This window comes from Fundulus heteroclitus, unplaced genomic scaffold (assembly GCF_011125445.2).
Source record: "Fundulus heteroclitus isolate FHET01 unplaced genomic scaffold, MU-UCD_Fhet_4.1 scaffold_396, whole genome shotgun sequence".
NCBI lineage: Eukaryota > Metazoa > Chordata > Actinopteri > Cyprinodontiformes > Fundulidae > Fundulus > Fundulus heteroclitus.
Genome location: NW_023396810.1, coordinates 7,137 through 33,461, shown reverse-complemented (window position 1 = coordinate 33,461; position 26,325 = coordinate 7,137). Strand labels below are relative to the sequence as shown.

The 26,325-nt window shown below is 41.0% G+C and overlaps 1 long non-coding RNA gene across 1 annotated transcript; it reads left to right on the top strand.

Moving 5' to 3' along the window:
- Positions 1–3,813: 3,813 nt before the first annotated feature.
- Positions 3,814–10,817, top strand: LOC118560165. The gene is made up of 3 exons (XR_004929134.1): positions 3,814–3,882; positions 9,748–9,826; positions 10,697–10,817. It is a non-coding gene; the product is annotated as an uncharacterized LOC118560165 (long non-coding RNA).
- The last annotated feature ends 15,508 nt before the right edge of the window (positions 10,818–26,325 follow it).

Genomic DNA, 26,325 nt, shown 5'->3' with positions numbered 1-26,325 from the left:
GGACTTTGATGCGATCTACATGTTTTTCTTAGGAAATGTTTTTGACCAATCTGTATAATCTGATCCAATCTGATTTTGGAAAGTGCCTTGAGATGACATGTTTCATGAATTGGCGCTATATAAATAAAATTTTATTAAATTGAATTGAATTGAATCTCCAGTGTTGAGCACAGTGGTGGCAACATCATGCTATGAGGTGGATCTTCTTTAGATCAGGTGGGGAGATATTGTTGAGAGTTGATGGGAAGATGAATGGAGCTAAATAGCTGGTATTTTCCAGGTGGAAAACTGAGGCTGTAAAAGGTTTAAGACCAGGGTGTAGGCTCACCTTCTAGCAGTACAAGGACCCTAAAACATACAGTCAGAGCTGGGGCTCACGTTTAAAATTTGGTTTTGTAAAGAATGGACAAAAAAGTCAATCCCTCTGTAAATGTCCACAGCAGTTTGAGATTTATCCTTAAAGACATTTAGCTATAATTGCAATAAAGGGCTTCTCTCCAAGTGTTAACTCAGTTGGACCAAATACAAATTTGTATTTTTTATATTTGTATTTTTTGTTTCATTTGAAACAAATTTTAAAAACAATGTATTATTTTCCTTTCACTCCAAAATTATTGACTACTTAGTGTTGAAGGTGACTTATGTAAACGTTTATTTTTTAAATATTTGTAAAAAAAAATATCCTGACTCTAAAATATGAGACGGATAATCTGTGAGAAAAAACAAGCTCCCATGGCTTCTCCCAGTGGTCCTTCTGGGCAGGGCGTTGGGGAAAAGTGGGACAATCCCAAGGGCCCTGACTGCTCCAAAAAAGAAAATTTACATATGTAAATGTAAGGTTTTGTCATAGAACCCATAATTCTGGCATTTGTAGAAATATACCACTCCCAGTTAGAAACAACCAGCCAGAGCCAGGAGGCAAGTTATAGTAGTGTCAATCACACTCGTGTAAGCGTCGCTCAAACCTTCCCCTTCACAGCGTGTACCGTTTTTCAAGCCAACAGGTGTGCTGCAGGTGTGTTGCAGGTGTGCGGAGAAATGGCAGAGAAGAAACCTAATATTACAGGAAGACTAACAATTTCTCGAGTGGCACCTGCTCAGAAAACAAAGATACATAAACATAAACAGAAGAAGACCGATGACAAAAAGCAAGAAAAAAAAGAAAGAATAAGACCACGCCTGAAATAAAACTGGGGTAAACATTGATGCAGCATGGCATGCTCGACTGTGGATAGGAGATGAGGAGGGAGTTCTGTACCTTAGCAGAGAGCAAGGGGTAGGGACCAGTGAGGTGTGTGTGTTCTAATTTCTAGCCAAGTCTACGGTTTTCTCAGAACTCCCTACTGCAGCTTTAAAGTCCAATAAAATATTTTGTCGATGTAGAGTGACAAATTGTGAAGATTTCTAAGAAAAATGTGTGTATTTGCAAGGTACTAAGAGTAGTATAGGGTTTGGAATAAGTCATACAAATTATTTACACTTTCACAAGACTGCTGTTGGCCGAATTTGAAGTCCAGTCCAGGATTATGATGAGAAGGTCTGGGACCAATGGACAGTCTCGCCTACCAGTCTCCACGCTGTGCCCACCCCCTCTACTTGAGAGTGGGGAGCTTATCTAGCAGCTATCTGGTTGGTTGAGGCCTCTTTGGAAGCTTAACAAAATGAGAAATGCCTTAACCCACCCCCACTCCACTACGCCCCCACCAACAACCCCAAACCCCCAACTGCAGCTCTTCAGCCCTACGTTGGGCTTATCTCCAATCTGCTGTCTTCACAACTGCTCCAAAAGTTTTAATTAGACTCTTGGCAAAGTCTTTGATGAAGCAACAGAGGGAGGTGTTAAGGAGGAAAACTTTACTCCAATCCATCAACAAGCAGCATGCAAATGCATGAAGCAGAGGTTAGCAGATCCACAGGTTTATTTTGCTTTTAGAGTGACTGCTGCATTCTGTAAGCCTGACATGTTTATAAAGACCCCAACATGTCGGACTCACAGCATGAGTAATGACCATCCCCCATCAGTATCACTAATCATGCTACACAAGTTTTTTTTTTTTTTTCCCCAGGTACAATTTAAGACAAAAATTCTTTTATTGTCCCGCATTGGGAAATTTGGGTTGACAGTGGCAAACACACAGACAGTTACACACAATTACTAGCAATGAAAAAAACAAGATAAAAGAACAAATAAGTCTAATCTAAAGTTTGCTCTAAGAAACAGTGAGAGTAGAAGATAAAAGTAAATACCAGAGTAAATATTGCACAGTGGAAATATTTGTCAGTGGGAAAAAAAACTCCAGCCAATTTAGAAAACACACGATAACAGAATATGCAATATGCATAATAGTGCAGCAGCATCCCTAGCTTAGGCGAGTGCAAGTTTCCTTAGCATCTGGGAACAGTGTAAATAATTAATTCACCAGGAAGATCTCACTGGAGTAAAAAAAAAACTTTCTTTCAAGAGAGTTTTAGCCTAGTTAGGCAGCAGCAGTACAATTAAGTTACACACACACACACACACACACACACACACACACACACACACACACACACACACACAAAATATCTTTGTTGAAAGTACAAAGTGAGGACCTTGCCTTGAGTTCCATTTATTTTCAACCCTAACTACGACTTTAACCTTAAACCTAACCTTTACCAGTATTTACCTTACCCTAGTCTAAACCTGATTGGCACCTTACACCTATAACTAACCCCTAGCCCAGAATAAAGGTGAGGACCAAAAAAGGTCCTCACTTTAGAAGTAAAATGAGCAAAACATTTTCTGTCCAGCTGCAAGTGAAAGAACAGACAGACAGACTGACAGACAAAACCAAAAACATCTGTGATAGGCACAGGAGCAATAATCCACAAACAGATAATTGTGGAATTAACTTTTCATTCAAGTACAGTTTTCTCCTCCTGGGTGGTTCCCCATGAAAAACTACACAGGAGTATTTGAATAGCCGCACTGATTAGCAGGAATAATCATCGGTGAGCAACAGCACTTTTGGGAATATGGGGGGTTAGAAGGGACAAAATGAAATAAATAAATATATCACGAAAGAAATAAATGTAAATTTGCTATGAAATAAAGAAATTCATGATTAAATAATTAAATGTACCAATGAATAAATAAATGTATCAATAAATAATTGAATGTAGAGATGTAAATATCCATTTTTAATTATGACATTAATTAAAAATGTCATTTTTAAAGGTACACGTATTTGAATTCTTTTTAAATTTATATGTCAGTAACTGATTCAGGTTGCTTACAACGTTTTTCTGAAAGATTATCACGTCCTAGTTTTGGTATTAGATGTTATTTTTGTGTTTTACGCTTTGTTTGTGCTAAATTTGTTAGTAAATAAAGCCCTTTGTGTATATTTATAAGAACAACGAACTGGCCAGCAGACAGCTTTGCTAGGGCCCGGGACAACACAGTCTTTTTGGGGCTCCCTGTCTACACCTGCCGCCACCACACACACGCACACAAACACACATACACAAACACACACACACACACACTCACACACACACCAAAAAAAAGTCAACTTAACTGTATACTTCATGCCCTGGAATTGTATTTTATATTGGATATTTTCAACCCATTAAACGCACAACATTCATTCGATCAGAATCAGTAATTTTGTTGGCCATAATGCGGGATCATCGAAATTAACAGTGTGATCCGTCTCTGAGCGACTATACTCAGACTATCCAATCAGGCAGTAAGCCTCTCCACCTGCACTGTCTCTGTTATCGCTAGGGATGTCTCTTTCTGTCTCCTCCTCAAACACACGCTGGATCCCCCCGCAGCTCCCCGCTAGAGGTGTGCGATACCGGGAATTTTTAATCGATCCAATCCAAAGTAAACACAGGGTGAGTATCGGCAATATCGATACCATACCAATACTGACATTTCTGGTTTTGTGATTTTTATTTTATTATTACAATTAAATAATAGTGATAATAATAGGTATTTTCTGTGTTTTTTTCCTAATCCACCTCTTATATCTTTCAATCCCTATGTAATTTTGTCTGTGTTGTGTGCACCTACCTGTTGCTTTAATCCTATAAATTTCCCCGTCGTGGGATAAATAAAGGATTAGCTAATGTTATCTTATCTTAAATAACAATTTTTAATAGGATATATGTACTGGGTTCTTTCAAGGTCTTAATTACATTTTCTGTGTGGGCTCCAGTAACATATGATAGATAATGTCTAATAAAGTTAATATGAACTGCTGCTGAGGATGACCACTCTTATCTACCTGGATGTTCTCTGGAGGACTGAAACACCTCAGTCAGTGATGTCAGTCTGTGGGTCTGGGGGGAATGAGAGAAATTTAGTGTCCTCTCTCCGTTTCTGTCGCTCAACGTTTTCTTGCTCATGGTTTTTCACGTGCTTATATAAATTTATTGTGTTTCCACTGATTTTAACCGGATTTTTACAAAACATACAGCTTGATTTCATTTACGGTATTAAGATATAGCCAAACGGCGCTACTTTCATGTTTTTCCGCTCCTGCGGTCTCTCTCTCTCCGAGTCTGAGCAGCAGGAGTGCGGTTGTTTGTGTGTTGAGTATAGAGAGCGCTGAGTGGGCGGGCCTGGCTGAGCCTTCGTGCTGATTGGCTGGCACCTCTGAGCCATGTACTAGAGGGGAGGGGAGCAGCAAAGTGCCGTGACACAGACGGGGAGACTTTGGTGAAGCTGCTGACTGACACTGACCATTTTAATGGTCAGAGTGTTAGTTTTGGGCCCCCCTTCTGTCCTGGGCCCGGGACAATTGACCCGTTTGTCCCCCCCGTGACAACGGAAGTAGGGCACTGCACGTGTGCGCAGGGGATAAACAAGGAAGCAGCTAATGGCTATTAGCATCTCCCAGTGAAGTGTGTACACTATTTTATCGTGATCAAACGGTTTTTGGTCTTTTTACATAGCCACATATAACGTGACTATGTACTTTTAGAATGTAGGATAGGAAGCGAAACGTCTCCAAACTTGGGGAAAATGTCCAGTTGTTTTGTTTTTTACTTTTCTGGAATGTAGTTTTAAAACAAATTAAATTTAAATAGATTATTATTTAACTCTATATTGATTTATTTCATGGCTTCCATGCAGCAGTGTCAGCATGAAATTATTTAAACTGTCAAGTTCTTCCATCAAACTCTGTGGGCGGGGTTAGGGTGGCTTCTGTCTTCAAACCAGGAGCAAAGCAATTTGCGTCTATAAAATGAGAAGTACAGTGATTACAAACTTTTTTGCGTGTGTGCCTTCATGCATATGCAGATAAAATGCTAAAGCCCAAACCACACAAAATTATGGGAGGAGGATATGCAAATGTAAATACTACCCACAAAGTGATCTTCCAAACCTCAAAATCATAATGGATGCAGATTTTGCGTTTAAATGTAGTACCTTTGTCAGTCAGGTGCAAAATCGTACGCAAAAATACATACTGCCCTTGCAGTCAGAAAGGAGGCACTGATATAATGACAGAAGGACAGATAGTCTGTCTGCATGTGAACATATTTGGGCTGTCAGAAAAACAACAGCAGAATAATAGTGGGGAAAAGGACGGCTGCCTCGAATAGATGCTGTGTCCGTGGGTGGGGTGGGGGCGGAGGAGAGAGGCAGTATTAATCTTCATGCTCTTAAACCAAGGAGAAAATTACCAAACCTGATCTTAAACATTGTGGCATACTTATAAATGAACAAAGCTGACTAAGAACAGCCTTCAGGCTGTAAAGACAAAAAATTACCCTGCTGGACAGGACTGGAGTCATTACGAGAAGAGGGAAGGGGGAGAAAGAGGGGACAATGCTGTGCAAGTCTGACTGTGTGCTTTTGTGTTGCTCCACAATGCTGTTGTCTCTTTTCTTTCCAGCTTCTGGGAAGTGATGCAAAAGTTTCTTATGATCATGATAATCATTGTAAACATTATATAAAGAGCACTTTAACATGAGGTAAAACAAAGTGCCAAACATCAGAAATACATCAGATAAGAGATAACATCTAAAATTTCTAGGCTAAACACTCAACAATGTAAAATAAATATTAAACATAACAGAACCAGCGTCCTCAGCAGGTGAGTACCAAGAAAAGTTTAATAAAATAAAATCTCAGTAAGGTTGTAGCCCAAAGAGTAAAAATAGGTTTTGAGACAGGTTTTAAAACTGGACAGTGGATGGACCTGTCAGATGTACAAAGGTAAGTCGTTCTATAACTTAGGGGGCCCCAATAGAAAAGGCCCTGTTCCCACTAAGCTTCTGCTCAGAACTATGAATGACCATGAGTAGTTGATTTAATCCATCAGAATGCAGTGTTTGCAAGCAATACTCTGATTGGATGAAAAAAAAACGTGATTGGCTGGTGGAGTGGACAGATTTTGAAGTCACGAGTGCAGAAACAGAGCCGAGCGAGCGCACAGCTCGTGTAGAGCATGGAAAGAGCAGGTCGAGCATGCGAGCAGACACGGAACCGAGCGCGGGACAGTGTGTTGAGAAGAGTTTATCAGAGTTGAGCAGGTATTGAGCGCGCACGTGTGATGTTTAAACGCTGAATACCTGTCTCACTGCACACTTGGATTGGTTCCTGCACGCTCAAGTCAGAGGCACAAAAATAACGCCATATTGAGCGCGGTCTCTGTCTCACAGCAGCTACCATTACAGCCGTCTACTTCCAGCTTAGTTCTCATTCATAAATAGGTGAAACTGCGGACAAATCTGGGTAAATGTTACACAGGGACAGATCGATTGTCCCTGTTAATCGGGGTGTGGTCATTCTAGAAGGGGGTGGGGGGTGCCTATCTCCAGCGCTCAATGGGGGAGAGGCCATGGGGTAAACCCTGGACAGATCTATTTATGGTATTATAAAAAAAATATTTAGTCATTGGTCCAAGTCGTTGGTCCTACCTCCAACGACTTTAGGGAGGCTTCAGTGAACAAGGCTGGAGAAGCTCTGTTGCATTTGACATGACCACATGTCACTAAAACACAAACCGGTACACTAATGATAAACTGGGAACATATTTGATTTGTCAGCTGTATTATTAAACACTATTACCTATACTATTAACTCAGACATAAAATAAAAGTTTTTTTCTTCAGTTTTACACGTTTGCTGATTAAACAACATTTTTTCTTAATATTTTTAATAATAGCCTCATTAATATTGTCTCTAAGAAAAAAATTAATGGCTGAAGTTCAAAAAAGGTTTTGCGCGTACTAGGTGCCTGGGGTAATTATGTACAGAATGTGATCTTCCACTTTCTTTGACAGCAGCTCCCAAACTACCAGCAGTTGACACAATTTACTCATTCAACTCTCACAGTTTTCTTTTTGTCGCTGCAATTTAGCTGTCCTTATTTGGAATATGTGAAGATCAAGCCCAATGTCTATGCATGTGCTCACAAGCAGCAGCGCTGTCTGCCTCTGATGTAGAGAGATTAGATGGATAAATCCGTGCCCGGACAGCAGCACAATCCTTTCCCAGGCTGTTATCAGCTTACTGCTCATGTCATATGGAGCAGCAAACTGAAGGATCTGCTGGAAGAAGATACAGTAAGTTATCTGTGAGTAAACGAACAAGCTCACAAAGCACAGTTATATATATATATATATAGTTTAACAGGATGTGAACATGCTTAAGGCAAATTAACATACATGCTGTTAGTTTAACAGCAGATTTGCTTCACACATTCATAACATCCCTTGGGATGAAAAGCGGATAAATCCACTGTTGCTTCCTCACAGAGAAGGAGAAGCCAGTTGTAGTTTTCTAGTTTGTGATGCCCTGCATGAGGTTGCATGCCTAGAGTGCTGAATCTATAACCTTAATGCTGTAAACACAGAAATGTTCAAAGGTTTATTTTGCCTGATAAGTGTGTAGAAAAACCCTGACACAAGTAGAGGACCAAGTCCTCTACTTTTATTCAACCCTGTGACAGATCAGGAATCTCATTTACATTTTCTTTCTACTGTTGTTGACATTCTAAATTTGTATATAATGTATAACAATAATAATCCTTATTCTTACTGCAACACATACAATTAGTTCTCTACATTTAACCCATCCACTTGGGGAGCAGTGGGCTGCCATTGTGCAGCACCAAGGGTGCTAAGGGTCTTGCTCAGGGACCCAGAGAGGCAGTCTGCGACAGTTGAACCCAGAACCTAAAGGACACCAGCGCAATGCTCTAGATACTGGTCCACCTCCATAACCCAACGTATATTGTGTAATTAAGGTAATTTCATGTGTATATATATATATATATATATATATATATATATATATATATATATATATATATATATTTATATATATATATATATATATATATATATATGTATATATTAAAAAAAACATTCTGCATTCCCTCAGGCTCTTGACGGTCTGTACCACTGCTTGATTCCATTTGAACAAAACAGATGAAGGAAGCACTGTTGGTGGTATTTTACTGGCAGTTAGAAGAACAGCAGCTGTCCACTAATGAGCAGCTAATGCTAATTTGGCTATTCAACAGTTATAGACGTTTGTAACAGCCCAGCCAGCTGCGGGATTACAAGATTTTGGTGTTGTGAATGGGGAGGCAATAAGGCCCCAAAATTTATTTGTGATTCATTCTTTGTGTTTCAAGGCAAAGGTTTGAATATTCAACCATTCTATGTGCTGGATTTATTCTTTCGGGGTTGCAGGGAGAAAGTATACACCATGGGTGTATGGAGCCTTCAAGCAGTCAGTGATACATCTCTGTGCCAATGCAGAGACACATAAAACAGAGACCCATGCATCCTCCAACCAAAGGATTGAACTGAAATACCAGAACATGCAACTGCAACCAAAAACATTCCAGATGGTATTTGAAATGAGGTCATGTTGCTGTAGTGTGGCAGGAATAACCGCTACACCTGCAGACTAAGTTGGTAAACTAACTCTTTTTCTGGGAGTATAACAGCATTTTTCCCTGTGTGCTAAAACACACGAGTTCTTTTTTTTCTTTGTGCTTTCCATTGTGAGAGAAGGACTAGTGCACTTCATAATTTATGAGTCCATATAAAGTTCCAGACAGGAGATTTGTAGTGAGTGGTCTCTGCCATTCTCACTCCCTTTTTCTGTGTATACCCTCACACTCCCCTTGCATGCACATTTCATCCTGCATTCCAGCCTGACCCTTCATAACAATGGAATCTCAAAGAACCTCCAATTGCCTTGTGACCCTTAACGTCACTTCCCTACTCCCCTTTTCTGAACTGTGCCAACAAAGAATGTAGCTCAAGCTCTGAAATAGGAAGGCATTCAAACTTAGACCAACAACCAATCCAGTAGTATTGATGTCCAGGTTTAGGGGCCCACAGTACTAAACACAATATGTTAAACCTTGTTACAAAATATTACTGCCAACCCCTCGGGCCACCAAAACTCAACTGACGTTTCAAAAGTTGATCTATAGATAGACGATGCAATCTTTTTGCATAAATCAAATGCATTGATTTAGAAACTCATCACAATGTTGTTTTATGTTTTAAATACAGCTTATGTGTTTATAAAATGATGTGTATACAGAAATAAAAATATGTCGCAATAAAGACAGATCTAGTCAGTAAAATCCATCTCTTTGTCTTTCTATTTTTAATTAACAAAAATCACCAACTCTTATTGCTGTTCAGCATGATAGAGAATATTACCTTCGTCTGTCTGTCATGACCTTGGCACTCTGATTCTCCATTGTCACACTTGTGCAGCTCCGCCCCACTCTCATCAACTCATCAGATCCTACAGAGCCCGTCTGGTGACATGGAGAGAAAAAAAGTTTACAAGATGGTAAGTCGTGGCCACAAGTTATTTGTGAGGGAGCTTCTTTATGGTGGTGTAGCATACATTCAAGAAACATGGAGATCATAGACTTGATTTAATTTTATTTCAACCTTGGAATGAACTATGATTACATCATGCGATCTCTTGAAATTAAACACCGAGTGGTAATAAGCAGAGCTCTCAACTTTCACGCATTTACCGTGTGACACATGCATTTCACTGACTTCACACGCTCACGCGTAACAGGGCTCAGTCTTGGCCTTCTGCTGAGCTGTTTCAGCTTCTTTCACAGCTTGTGGCCATCAGTAATTATTCCTGCTGCAGTTCATGTTAACGGAGGAGCAGGAAGAGCCATCAGAGTTATAAATAATTTTGGTCTTAACTAGTGGTGAAAGTAAGCCGGTACGGTTCCGTACCGAGCACACAGGAGGCAAGGGGGGAGGCTTTATCTGGCGGCTGCCAGATAAAGCCTTCATTCAGAACCAGTCATGGCTGCACGCTGGATCAGTCCAGCTAACCAGTTTAAACCACCACTTATTCTGTTTATAAGTTTCGTTCTTATAAACAGGCGTGCTGCCTTGCGCTTGAATTCAGGTGCGAAAAATTACGTTACATGTAATTTAGGTGCGCTCTTTTAAGGGCCATTTTAAGGAACTTGTCACATAAGGGGGTTCAGCTCAGACCCCTCATTCCTCGTCTTCCCTCTAAACGAGCCCTTTACTGTCTTTATGCATGCATTTTTCCCACTGTTTATTACCTGTGCACAGCGCACCAATTGGGGAAAATCCGCCCACCTCACCGCCTCAATCTGGTATCATTAAGTATAAATCCTGATGCCAGACGTTACCAAAATGTTTGTTTTCTACCCTCACTTAGTGAAAAAGAAGAATGTAATCATCGCATCTCTGGATCGACTGGCATCCACTGAACGTCAAGCCCGGAGGCTAAACTGAAGGCAGTATTTATCTTATCTATCTTGTTCTCACGCATTAGTAACGTGTGGCCATGACTTACTTTTAAACTTTCTTTCAGATCTAACATGGTTAGGCTATACTTCTCATTTCAAGCAGTGAGAATAACTAAAATTTTGCTTTTACAGACTAGAGCACTTGTTCCCAGATGGTGTTAAATCACTTAACATGTTAAAATGCTTACCCGTTTAAATGTCTAAATAAATAATCCATCTGGATTGTTTGTCTTTGAGTTATTGTCACTGATTCATAGTGGGCAATCTATTCCACCAATAGATTAAATAAGTATACTTAAGGAAGGGCTTCTTGATCAGTGTTGGGCATGTTACTTTGAAAAAGTAATTAGTTATAGTTACTAGTTACTTTTCCCAAAAAGTAACTGAGTTACTAACTGAGTTACTCCACTATAAAAGTAACTAGTTACCAGTAAAAGTAACTATTGCGTTACTTTTTCATTTCTGGCTTTTTTATGTATTTTTTTACAAATTTTTTGCTGCCATGTCCATTCAATGTGTGGTACACCATCACACCAGAGTTGCAAAATGGTTTAAAAAACTTGGTTTATTATTATTTTGTTTACAGTTCAGCTTGGATTTTATTTACTGTGCAGCATAGCTTTGCTGTGCGCGCTGAATCCAGATGCTTTGCGCAAATGCATACGCGCGCAGTTTAGAAGGAACATAAACAGTTTGGCGGGTCAGTCACTTCGAAACAGTTCCTGTATCGGTCACATAGCGCATACGTGCATAGACACAGGTTTTGCTCTACTAGCTCGACTCATGCGCCAATGCATCGGTGTTGCCGTACCCATGTTCTTGTCCTTTTCGCTGTTTAACTCAAAATAATGTGCGTACCTTCTCGGCCATCTTGCCGGGGTACAAACACAAGTAGCTTACACATACAGGTGCGCGTGCACACACACACACACACACAGAGGCAAGGAGCAGGGTACAGACGCAAGCAGCCGCATCTGACTAAATGCAGAAAAGCAGGGACTTCACTTTCCTTATCGAGGGAAATTCTTAAAGTAACAGAGTAACGAGTGCTTATTTTGGAAAAAACGGAGTTACTGATTACTGAATTTGCAAAACTAACGCGTTAGATTACTCGTTACTGAAAAAAACTAATAAGAGTACTCTAACGCGTTACTTTTAACGCGTTACCCCCAACACTGTTCTTGAGTTACTGAATATTTCTCTGGGCAGAGGTTTATATTGGGGTGTCTAACATGAGGGGTCAGCATATCTGTTGACTGATTATGGAAGGAGTCTCTTGCTTTTATATGTTTTTCCAGATAGTGTACAAGTGAAGGGATAGAAGAAAATGGCTCTTAGAATGAAGTATTTTGTAATATTTTGAAAATACAAAAATACAGTATTTTATTTTGATACATTTTTGATGATGCCCACCCCAGCTCGGCGCCTCTCACCGGGGGCAACTCCAGAGGTGGCTCGGGCATCCTCCCGAACGCCTCCCTGGTGAGGTGTTCCGGGCACGTCCCACCGGGAGGAGGCCCAGGAAAAGACCGAGGACGCGGTGGAGGGACTATGTTTCTCGGCTGGCCTGGGAACGCCTTGGGATTCCCCCGGAGGAGCTGGCCCAAGAGGCTGGGGAGAGGGACGTCTGGGCCTCCCTACTGAAGCTGCTACCCCCGCGACCCGACCCCGTATAAGCGGAAGAAAACAGACGGATGGACGGACATTTTTTGGCTGCTGTATTTTGTAGTTTATTTTGATAAATTTTTAAGGTGGGTATTTGGTATTTTATTTGGAAATACATTTTGATGTATTTGTGCCCATCCTTGATTAGTAGATTAAGCGATCCAGCATTACAGATGCTGCCGAACTCTCAGTCTCTAAAATGCATTCTTGCACAAATCATTTCTGCACATACAAATGTTTTTTTTAAGAAATACTCACCTGTACACTGGGATCGCACACTGTCTCTTTGTTCCTAATTGTTTCCATTTTAATTGTTGTACTGTTAAATCACTGCTGCACTTTACCCTGTAACTTTATCCTGTAATTTACTTTATCCTGTAATCTACTGCAATTCACTGTAAATTTCAAGCTGTATGCAAACGAAACTTCGTTCTGTATGCACTCTGTGCATACAAAATGATAAAGTTGTCTAAGTCTAAGATTTATAAAATAACTGATAGCTGGGGCACGCATGTGGCGCAGCGGGTAGCGCGACCCATATACAGAGGCCTTAGTCTTTGACGCGGTCGTCCCGGGTTCAAGTCCGACCCACGGTCCTTTGCCGAATGTCTCTCCCCCTCTTCTACCCTCCTTCCTGTCAGCCTACTTACGGAAAAAGCAAGCCACTAGAGCCGCAAAAAAAATCCCACAAAAAAAATAAAAATAACTGATAGCTGCAGCTATCAGGCATTTATAGTGATTTTAAATATTCTGAAAGAACATTAGTTGTGCATTTTAAGTGGCAATATTCTCTTGTTGTTTAAGAATATGTTCAGGTAAGGTACAACTTGGGCAGTTTGTCCGTGATTTTGGAAAAATGTCAATAAACAGGAAGCTGTTGCTCAACTGAGCTAAGCTTTTGTTCTTGCACTAGTGGCCATTATTTGACAGTAGGCTGACAGGAAACAGGGTTGAGTGAAAATGGGAAGATACACAGCAAAGGTCCACCAGTTGGGACTGAAAACTGTGTTCAGGACTGAGGCCTCTGAATGTGGGCTGCATGCTCTACCGTGCGCCACCACCATGCACTGACTGAGCTAAGTTTCTACAGTAATCATGCCTTGTCTATACTTTAAACTGACAGGTAAATCCATTCTTCGCCTTGGGTCTGCCTCAAATCAGAGTTAGCTCTGTCTGGCCCAGGGGATTTTCAAGCCAAAAAGCCTTGCTTAAAGCCCTGATCAGGTCTCACTTAAGCCCTGGAAAGGATGGAGGATATCTTATTGACCAGTTTTTACTGCACAGCGTTAAATTGGCTTCAATATATGTCATCATGGAATACAGCAAAAGTCTATAGCTGTAGGTGGATTTAAATCAGACCAGTACATTTGCAACATAACATGCTTTCACAGTGTCTTTTGACACTAAAATTGTCACAAATTAACAGCTCTTGAGTGTTTTGGTTAATCATTTATTAAGCTGTTAAAAATCCGTCCTGATCTAAATCTTTTCAAAGTGGTAATTTAGATCGTGAAGAATCTTATCCAAAGAATCTGATTTAAGATGGATTGTTATTTGTATCTTTATTGCTTTTCAGTTACATGTCACGTTGTCTTATAGATTTTGGTTTTCTATGAATTATAAGACCTTCACTTATGATACACCAGAAACCTTTAATAATGCCACTCCAGCTAGGCAGTTAAATATGTCTGTCTGGTCTGTCTTCCCTCCCCTGCTGTGTGATTCCAGCAGTAATAACAGAGCTAAGCTGACAGACAGTGATGATTTTTGAAAGCTAAACAGAATGTCATGTTTTCTTTTTATATTGGCTTTCCAAGTATGCTTTGCCTTGATCTACCCCAGCTTTGTGCACATCTCTTTCATTACTGAAGCATCTGAGCCAGCATAGTTTAGCTCAGGTATGGGTGAAGAAAGGTTAATAAAGGATGTTCAGGAGGACCGTGGGGCCCTCTGGGGAGTTAGTGGGGGGCATGCGTGCATGTATGGGGGTTACTTCTAAGGACCCTGTTGTTATCCTCTCATCAAGATTACAGCAGACAACAGGCCAGGGGTACAAACAACTGAAAATCGTTTTAGATGGAATATAATAATAGTGTTAATTGTTTAGGTGAATCTCTGACATTTTATGTGTATATTAAATATTTATATGTTTATGTTTCATGATAATAAATGTACATTGCTAATTCTAATCCAACCTTAGCAGCATCTTAAGAGGACACCAACTAGAGCAAATATATCACACAAGCTGACAACAAAAAACCCCAAATGACCAGTAAATCACTTTACAGTTCTAATCAGGTATTAGTACCAGTCAATTAGTGAATGCACAAAAGAGATTTGTTGTCTTACTCAGCTGTAAGGTAGCCTCTGTGGATGACTATCCTCAGGGATTTACACATCTCTCTTGGTCTGCTGCACTTTACAATATAGTAACAGACAACGGTACTTCTACAGACTTTCCTCGCTTTACTTCAACTTCTCTGGCAAGAAGGCAAACCCTAGTATGTGTGGCTCATGGCATCTGGTGGAGAGCAGCACTTCTGTTACACCTTGGCCATACTTCTAGCACAAGTATCTTTAAAACAAGTGTTCTGCAATACACACATACCGATAAACCCCAATTACACACTATATTGCCTATTCACATCACACAAAGTCTATTCAAGGTAAGGGGTAATGTGTGCTTTAAAAAATGCCACTGGGGTTGTGGAACAAAGGCAGTGTGGCTTTTAAGTCACAACATTCATCTGAGAAATGTATGTACGTTCTGAGGGGGATTTCCTCAGTCTCCCACAGCTTTGAGCTCTGACTCTCTTCAGGGGTTTAAATACAACCAAACTTTCTGTACGGGTTCCTTCATGTGTTATTATTTGCATCAGATTCTGCTATTCAATGTATTTCTTTTTTTTTATAGTGTAGAGACGTTCTAGCAATGAGTGAATAGTAATCACTGTATTTCTAAGATCAGAGGACGACTGGAAGATCATGCAGGCCCTTCTTCTGAATAAAAACATATTGCAGTGTCCTAGGCATTGGTGTAGTCTGCGTAATATGCTGGTATACAGCACTTTGAATCGTATTGTTACTGAAAAGTGCCTTATAAATAAATTACCTTGCCTTGCCTTGTATATGATGTATACCCACAAGGAAAGCTCATGTGGCTGCACAGTGTTGCAGTGGGTAGCACTGCTGCCTTGCAGCCAGAACGTCCTGGGTTTGAGTCCACCCTGGGTCTTTCTGCATGGAGTTTGCATGTAATCCATGTGCATGTGTGGGTTCTCTCCAGGTACTCTGGCTTCCTCCCGCAGTCCAAATATATGACTGTTAGGTTAATTGGTTAATCTCTCTAAATTCGTCTTAGGTGTGAGTGTGTGCATGAATGGTTGTTTGTCCTGTGTGTCTCTGTGTTGCCCTGCAATAGACTGGCGACCTCTACAGGGTGTACCTGCATCTTGCCCAATAACAGCTGGAGATAGGCACCCATCTGAGACTCACACCCATTGGCTGAACTCACTACTACTGCTCTGTGACTGATTTATTATTCAGCTGCTCCTTTATGATTTGCTAAGGCAGCTAGAGGATTTTTAACAGTAAGTAGTGGCTAGTAAACAAGTTAGCTGAAGCTAGTTCAAGCAGCAACTATGCAACGTCACACAGACCAGCTATTTGCTGTAACATTTCATGAGGCAGCACTTTTTGTGAGTGCAAGTTTAAAGAACAAACACTAAATAAATACATGAATATAAAAATTATTTATGAGTCAAAGTGTATTGCTGTTCCATTAATCAACAAAATGCTATGCTTTGTACTCTGTTGTAAAACCCCTTGTTCCTTTTTTATTGATGTGAGCTCCTGTCCAGTCATGCTAAGTAAGAGTCTGACATCCTTGGTTAAAATGGATATGTTAGGCAAATGGCTTGTACTTGTATAGCACTTTAACTAGTCTGACGACACCAAAGCTCTTTACACTACAGTTTAGTCATTCATCCATTCACACACACATTCACACCATAACGGTGGTGAGCTATGTCAGTAGCCACAGCTGCCCTGGGGGAGACTGACAGAGGCGAGGCTGCCATACATCGTTGCCACTGGGCCCTCTGACCACCTCCAGCAGGCAATGCGTGTGAAGTGTCTTGCTCAAGGACAAAACGACTGGGATGGCTGGAGCAGTGGATTGAACCAGCAACCTGGCAATTGCAGGAAGAACTCGCTTACTCCTACGCCATTGTCAGCCCTAAGTAACGTAGATATGCCTAACTTTAATCTTCCCTTCTTAGAAAATAGGCTACAATACATCTCACAATGACACATGATCCCTCAGATGAGCCCTAGCTAGACACAGAACAGAACTTAAAATATGTGATGATTTCTAATTTTTTCCATTTATCAGCTCAAACATAAAACGGCTTTAAAAATATCAACATCAGCTCTTCTCTGACAGCATGGTGGAGTTTCTTAAAATGATGGAGACATCACTTATCCCATGCAGCCGTACACCCATGTGGAATAATCCTGATACCCTACAAAAAAAGTAATATGATAAACTTTCCCTACTTGGAAAAGTAAAGGTATTGAACACCTGGAACATATATTTGAGGGAACAGAGTTTATCACATTTGATAGATTAAATATATAATATGGTATTGATAAAAACAAAATTTTAAGATATCAACAAATGGAATCTATAATAAAAATTAAATTTAAGCTCATTAAAGGTGGTTTACAAATTCGAATAAAAGTTCCTGGATCTAACCCCCCCCCTCCCCCCAAAATAACACTGTCTAAATTATACAGCCAAACTAGATTATTCAATATCTCCTCCTGTTATGAAATGGGAAGAGGATTTATCAGTCAGCTTTGAACAAAATCCCTGGTCTCAGATATGTTTAAGAGCTTTCAAAATGACTCAAAACCCAAATTTACAGCTAATACAATATAAAATAATTCATAGAGCACTCTATACAGGTCAAAGAATATTTAGGATGGGTTTTGCACAATGTAATATCTGTTCACAGTCCATAAATTAAGATAAGATAAGATAGGCTTTATTGATCTCACATTGGAGAAATTCACTTGCCACATCGGCTCATTAGTCAATAATCAGAAGAAGGTGCAAAAGTAGGAAAGGTGCATCAGTTATTCAATTTCAATTCAATTTTATTTATGTAACGCCAAATCATGAAACATGTCATTTCAAGGCACTTTACAAAGTCAAGTTCAATCATATTATTCAGATTGGGTCAGATTATACAGATTGGTCAAAAATGTCCTACATAAGGGAATCCAGTTGATTGCATCAAACTCCCGACAAGCAGCATTCACTCCTGGAGAAGTGTAGAGCCACAGGGAGAGTCGTCTGCATTGTCCATGGCTTTGCAGCAATCCCTCATACTGAGCAAACATGAAGCGACAGCAGAAAGAAAAACTCCCCATTAACGGGAAGAAAAACTTCCAGCAGAGCCGGGCTCTGTATGAATGGTCATCTGCCTCGACCAACTGGGGGTTAAAGAAGGCAGAGCAGAGACACAACAAGAGAGACAAACAAGCACAGAAGCTGTCAGGGTTCTGTAGACGGCGCTGTCTGCGGTGCCTGTTCTCTTCTCTTTTTCCTTCACAGGTGACTGTAGTTGACAAGTGGGCGTGGTGCACACCTGCAGCTCATTTTAGCAGCTCTGGCTTGGAGCTCAAAAGCAGGTTGCAGTCAGCTGAAGGACGCCAGAGTGTTAAACCGTTGTGGTACGCTTAGTGGCCACTGTCTCTCGACAGTTTCTCGTCCATTGAATTGAGTTGAATTGAATTAAATTCAACTTAAGAAGCAGTTTTTTATAAAACTCCCAGTAGACAGAAATATTCAAACCAGCCTGTACCACACCAGCAAACATTCCATGGTCAAAGTCCCTCAAATTGCCATCCCTCCCAAATTCAGATGCTTGCTTTGAACTTAATTCAATTCAATTCAATTTTATTTATATAGCGCCAATTCATGAAACATGTCATCTCAAGGCACTTTACAAAGTCAAGTTCAATCATATTATACAGATTGGGTCAGATTATACAGATTGGTCAAAAATTTCCTATATAAGGAAACCAGTTGATTGCATCAAAGTCCCGACAAACAGCATTCACTCCTGGAGAAGTGTAGGGCTACAGGGAGAGTCGTCTGCATTGTCCATGGCTTTGCAGTCCCTCATACTGAGCAAGCATGAAGTGACTGTGGGAAGAAAAACTCCCCATTAACGGGAAGGAAAACCTCCGGCAGAACCGGGCTCAGTATGAACGGTCATCTGCCTCGACCGACTGGGGGTTACAGAAGACAGAGCAGAGATACAACAAGAGAGACAAAAAAGCATAGAAGCACACATTGATCCAGTAATCTGTTCTACATTAGATGGTAGTAGCGGGTGAGCCGTCTTCTCTGGATGATGTCACAGTTAACAGAACGCCAGACGAGGTGTACCTACTATGAAGAAAAAGAGAGAGAGCAAAAAGTTAAAAGCTGAAATGACGACAGTCATTTCAATGTAATACAATGCAAAACTGGAGAACAGTAGACTGAAGAACAGTAGAAATCAGTAGAGTGAGAAAATTAGACCCTGATGTCCTCCAGCAGGCCTATCACAACACAACTATAGAGATAGCTCAGGGTATGAGCCACTCTAACTATAAGCTTTGTCAAAAAGGAAAGTTTTAACATTAGTCTTAAAAATAGATAGGGTGTCTGCCTCACGGACCAAAACTGGGAGTTGGTTCCACAGGAGAGGAGCCTGATAGCTAAAGGATCTGCCTCCCATTCTACTTTTAGAGACTCTAGGAACCACCAGCAGACCTGCAGTCTGAGAGCGAAGTGCTCTGTTAGGAACATACGGGGTAATCAGAGCTCTGATATATGATGGAGCTTGATTATTAAGGGCTTTATACGTTAGAAGGAGAATTTTAAATTCTATTCTTGATTTAACAGGAAGCCAATGAAGGGAAGCTAAAATTGGAGAAATATGATCCCTCTTGTTGATTTTCATCAGAACTCTTGCCGCAGCATTTTGGATCAGCTGAAGACTTCGAACTGCATTTTGTAGACTTCCTGATAGTAAAGAATTACAATAGTCCAGCCTTGAAGTAACAAATGCATGGACTAGTTTTTCAGCATCACCCCTGGACAGAATGTTTCTAATTTTGGCGATATTCCGGAGGTGAAAAAAGGAAACTCTGGAAACCTGTTTAATATGGGATTTAAATGACATGTCTTGGTCGAAAACAACACCAAGATTTTTAACTTTATTACCAGAGGCCAAGTTAATGCCATCCAGATTAAGTGATTGATTAAGAACTTTATTTTTTGAAGACTCTGGCCCAAAGATTACAACTTCTGTCTTGTCAGAATTTAAATGCAGGAAATTTAAAGTCATCCAGCTTTTGATGTCATCAAGACATGACTGCAGTCGAAGTAACTGATTGGATTCATCAGGATTTATGGATAAATATAGCTGAGTGTCATCAGCATAACAGTGGAAATTAATCCCATGCTGTCTGATAATTTTGCCTATCGGAAGCATATATATAGTAAATAGAATTGGTCCAAGGACTGAACCCTGTGGTACTCCACAAGTGACCCTAGAGTTTGAGGAAGATTTATTATTAACATGAACAAACTGGAATCTGCCCGACAGATAAGATTTACACCAGCCTAATGTTTTTCCCTTAATCCCTACAGTATGCTCAAGTCTTTGTAGGAGAATATTGTGATTAACTGTATCAAACGCAGCACTGAGATCTAACAGGACAAGTATAGACACAAGTCCATTATCTGAGGCCATGAGAATATCATTGGTGACCTTCACCAGAGCTGTTTCAGTGCTATGATGAGCTCTAAAGCCTGACTGAAACTCCTCAAGTAGGTCATTGCTTTGTAAATGTTGATTAGCAACTACTTTCTCAAGAATTTTAGATAAGAAAAGAAGATTAGATATAGGTCTGTAATTTACTAACTCATCTTGATCAAGAGATGGTTTCTTAAGTAAAGGTTTAATAACAGCTACTTTAAAAGCCTGTGGTACATATCCATTTACCAAGGATAGATTAATCATGTCTAAAATAGGACCACTGATCAGAGGGAATACCTCCTTAAACAACTTGGTTGGGATTGGGTCTAACATACAGGTAGAAGGTTTAGATGAAGCTAAAATTTTAGATAGCTCAGAAAGCTCTACTGCTTTTAAACAGTTCAGACACTGCGCAGGTTCTAAGGATTCCTCCAATGCTGCCTCACTTACCAGAGGCCAAGTTAATGCCACCCAGATTAAGTGATTGGTTAAGAATACAGTGGATCTTCATATATACAGTGAATCAAAGAAAAAGAGAAAAATAAGAACAAAAATACAAAAAGAAATAGGAATAGGAACATCAATAAGATGATGTCTTATTTACATTCACAGTGATACACACACACACACACACCCACATATATATATATATATATATATATATACATATATATATATATACATACATATATATATATATATATATATAGATATAGATATATATATAAATATATATATAATATATATATATATATATATATATATATATATATATATATATATATATATATATATATTAGTGCTGTCAGTTAAACGCGTTATTAACGGCGTTAACGCAAACCCATTTTAACGCCGACAATTTTTTTGTCGCCGTTAATCACGCGCGTTAAAACACACACACTGTTCCCTAATGTTTTTTCCCCCGCCGCGCTCTCCGGACTGTGTTTCTTTTACCCTCAGCGCTTTCCGTAGTTTCAAGAGTGCTAAAAAACTGTAGCAAAACACACCCGCCCCGAAGGGTTTCTTTTACCCTCGGACACATGCGACTTTGGGCTTCTTTTTTCTGAAAGCGCTTCTAAATTTCATGAGTCACGGGTTGCGGTTTTTTTGGGCACGTTTCTGAAAGTGAAATCGCTTATTTGGGCTCTAAAATAAGTGACGAAACAGCGGTTATTATGAGACCTGCCTGCACTGCCCACACTTTGTATCCAGCTGAACTATCCCTCCGCCATAGGAGCCGACGGTAGTAAAGGCAGACAGAGCAACTCTGCACGTATTTTCTGCAGTTTACGGTGCAATAACCGGTGATAACTGCTGAAAGTTGATTACATGGTGCAGATCACCATTTTTAGCAGACATTGGTTCTGAAGATGAGCTTTTACACGTTGATTAAATTGCAGAAACCCCAACCCATAAACCATACTTTAATGCTTATTAATTTGTTTTCTCTGTATTTGACAAACTAAGGCTGAATCACGTTGCCAAACGAAGGACCTGGAGTTACTAAACAATTGCTAAACAGTCTCATTCAGGGTATTAAGCTCCTGCCCAGTTGCAAGCAAAGTGTAAGACTGGAATGACCTGTATTGTTGTTGGTGTGAAAGCTCAGAATTAGATGTGTGAGAGAGAGTGAAGAAATGAACAAAACTTATGACTTTATTGAAATGTACAATTTTTATTAATTTATATGTTTATGCATAATACCATGTCTAGCTTTGTTTAAGAGGCAAAAAAATATATATATCAGCATGAAAACAGGTATTTATTTACACATTTGTTTACACATGATGTAAACATCAGGGCGTCATGATTAGTCATTTAGCCATTATAGTCCAGAGTTTAACAGTTGGCACCAGGATGTTTTCAGTCCAATTCTGAAAAGTGCTTGAAAAATAACATAAAAATATGTTTTGTACAAGCATGTATTTTATTAGTGTCATTTATTGCAAAATTGCACATTAAAATGCCCAAACAGGCTATTACACTTTCAGAAATTTCAGAAAAAGGATAAAATATGCGATTAATTGCGATTAATCTCGAGTTAACTATCGACATTATGCGATTAATCGCGATTAAAATTTTTAATCGTTTGACAGCACTAACATATATATATATATATATATATATATATATATATATATATATATATATATATATATATATATATATATATATATACACATATGTATCGACATTTATTCAGGTGGTGATAGCAGCAGAAGTCACTTCTTTCAGGATTATTGCACGGGTTATAGCACAGTGTATTAAATAGATTATTGTACATTAGTTATTACAGTTATGGTTACAGTTATAGTGCAGCATTGTATAATCTGGTAGCAGCAGGAATGAATGACCTGCGGTAGCGCTCCTTTTTACAGACAGGATGTCTAAGTCTGTCACTAAAGGAGCTGCTCAGCTCCTCTACAGTCTGGTGCAGGGGGTGAAAGGTGTTGTCCATGATGGATGTGAGCTTGGACAACACTCTCCTCTCAGCCACTTCCTCCACCGAGTCCAGAGTGCAGCCCAGGACAGAAGTGGCCTTCCTCACCAGCTTATTCAGCCTTTTTCTGTCCCGCTATGCGCTGCCAGTGGCCCAGCAGACAACAGCATAGAGGAGGGCTGAGGCCACCACAGAATCATAAAAGGTCTTAAGCAGAGACCTGCTCACACCAAAAGACCTCAGGAGGCAGCTCTGGCCCTTCTTGTATTGGGCGTCTGTGTTATGTGTCCAGTGCAGTTTATTGTTGACGTGAACACCCAGGTATTTGAAACTCTCCACAGTTTCTATGTCCTGCCCCTGGAAGTTCACAGGTGAGTGAGGCAGGGGTCTTCTCCTGAAATCAATCACCATCTCCTTGGTTTTGCCGGTGTTTAAACACAGATGGTTCATCTCACAGCAGTCCACAAAGTCAATGATGACCGACCGGTACTCCAGCTCTTTCCTTTCAGACACACAGCCCACAATGGCCGAGTCATCAGAGAACTTCTGAAGGTGGCAGCTGTCCGTGTTGTAAGTAAAGTCCGAGGTGTAGAGGGTGAAAAGAAATGGAGACAGAACGGTGCCCTGGGGGGCCCCGGTGCTGCAGAGTACCACCTCTGACTGACAGCCGTGCAGCCGCACGTGCTGAGGGCGGTTAGTGAGGTAGTCCATGGTCCAGTCAGCAAGATGTTTGTCCACCCCAGCGTCCTCCAGCTTCCCCCTCAGCAGCACCGGTCTGATGGTGTTGAAAGCGCTGGAGAAGTCAAAGAACATGACTCTCACAGCGCTCCTGTGGGAGATTATTTAACTATTGAACCTTAAAAAGTAAGAAAATTCGGGGAGGAATCATTTAGCTGTCTTGCCAACGAGAACTTCCTTTATTACACCTTGCACGTACAACGGGTGCAAGCAACAAGTTCTAAAAAATAATACAATGAACAGGCCTTTTTATAAGTCACAGATGTGTGTGCGTTACAATAAGAATCTGTGTGTTTCCATTGGTGTGTATTGCGAGCTAGTGACGTCCAGCTTCTTGGCAGGCTGGACTTCACTTCTGGTTAATGTTTAGCTCAGAGTACAAAAACAGAACGAATAATTCCGCTACTTGACATATCTTGGAACACTACAGTTAAGCAATGTTATCGCTCTTCTTCCAGATGTTTCCTCTCTTTGCTCCCATTGCTGTTGCCAGGGCAGAATGACCTTAATGAATGACCAGGTGGGTGAGCGCCGGTGCGCAGGTGTGCTAGGATGAGGCGCTCCATGGTCTTCATCGGGTGCGAGGTCAGGGTGACTGGTCTGAAGTGGGCCGGTTCCCTGGCGTGCGGTGTTTTGGGAACCGGTACCACACAGGACGTCTTCCACAGGGTGGGCACCACCCCCAGGCTTAGGCTCAGGTTGTAGATGTAGCTGAGGACCTCACAGAGCTCATCTGCACAGGTCCTCAGCAGCCTCGGGGGATGCCGTCCGTTCCTGAGGCTTTCCTCTGTTTCAGCCTCGTCAGCTGACCTCTCACCTGCATTGGTGTGACTGTGAGGGGGGAGGAAGGCAGGACCAAAGGTGTGGATGGGTCGGGAGTTGGAAAGGGTGGAGGTGGGGGGAAGGTAGATCTCTGGAGGGCTGGGGGTTGGAGACGTGTGGAGAGTTGAGGACAGGGAGGGGGCCAGTATGAGGGGAGTCAAACCGGGTGAAGAACCTGTTCAACTCATCTGCAAACTTGGTGTCACTGTCTGCAGCCCTGCTGGTCCTCTGCCCAAAGCCGGATATGTTCTTCAGACCTCTCCACACATCTCTGACGTTGTTCTGCGGCAGATGCTCCTCCATCTTCTTCCCATAATCCTTATTTGCCACCCTGATCCTCCACTGGCGCTCCCACTGAGCTCTACGCTGCTCCTCTCTGTCCCCTGAGTAGAAAGCTCTCTTCTTCTAGTTCAGGAGGACTTTTAGCTCAGGGGTCACCCAGGGGGGGTTGTTTGGAAAGCACTGTCATCAATTAGACACAATGCCCTCCACACAGAAGTTCATGTAACCAGTGTTGCATTCAGTCAGGCTGTTGAGATCTTACATTTCCCATGACAATCGATGGTAAATAACTCTTCCGCCGCTTCGTCCTGCCGCCCCAGCAGCCTCTCTGTCTCCTCTGTATTTCTGCGGGGATGTCTGGTTTCTCAGTGTGGTGATGAGCAGGGCCGCAGGGCGTGGAGTCACGTGGTCCGAGAAGCTGATTCCGCGTGTAGACAATGGGACGCTCGGAGTCGCGGACAAAGTGGTCTCCCGTTGCGGCATCGAGATGTGCCGAAAGTAACAGAAAAATAAGCACTAAAATCCAAAAGTTTGCTTCTTCAGGGCATCTACGCTCAGAAAACCTGATCCGGTATTCACTAATATAAAAACAATCCGAAAAATACAATAAAGAGGAGAAAGTAGGAAAAGAAAAGATACAAGCCAATGTGACCGGCTGCTGCCTGCGCAGCGCCATCTTGGGAAAAAAAGCAATAAGCAATAATACAGACAAATATATTCATGCACTATGGTTATGTACACCTGTTATGAGTTTCTGGGTCAAGATGTATAAGCACTTGTAAAATTGCCTGAGATGTAAAATTTTCCCCTCCCCTCAGTTTGTTTGCTGGGTAACTTGGATGATAGCACTTTGGCGAAAAATCAGTTTGCACGGCTATCCTCTTGAAGTCCATCCATCCATCCATTTTCTGACTTGCTTAATCCCTCATGGGGTCGCAGGGGTTGCTGGTGCCTATCTCCAGCATTCACTGGGCGAGAGGCAGGGTACACCCTCATGAATTGGAAAAGCAAAAAAAAAAAGAATTCTCAGTATCAATCAATGTAGATATCTTTTGCTGGATCACATTAGTGTTGGGACAGCATCTGCCTCCACATCAGATCGATCTCTCTAGTCTCCTCTGATTGGCTCCATCACTTACCGGGAGTTGGGGGCTGTTGGATGTGTCCTGTAGGGTGTGGTGGCATATTTGGGGGGTGCCTGGGTCTTGGGGGTCCTTGGACTGGGGTGTCTGGTGTGTCCGGAACGAGCGTCTTTGCTCCCATAGCATAGACCCTGACGGCAATAAGCTGGATATTTTTCATTACAAATATACTTTTCTAAAATTACATATACAGTCACACACCTACATACAAAACAAACCGTTAAAGCATGTGTCCTGCTGTGCTGCCATGTTTGTGTTGATTCAGCTCTTGCTTTCATTTCACGGCTATGTCCCGCCTTAAACCTCAATACTGCAACATGATTGGCCCAAACCGTTTTTGGTTCGGACACAAACGGTTGAAGCGGGAGTGGGACAAGATGGATTCTCATGGGTTTGTGATAGCACAAATAATTCATGTGAGAATTCATCTTTCAGGCAAAGTTACTAAAACATACTTTACGAAATTCTTACCCAGAACAATAATTTCTGAAGTGCTGTTACCCACAACAGCACATCAGAGATTATTGTAATAACATTGCATTACACACCTAAATTGAGATTATTATCGGTCTGAGGGTGAAGTTAAAAAGGTTTATTGGGAAATGTCTTGTAAACCGTGTATACCTGGC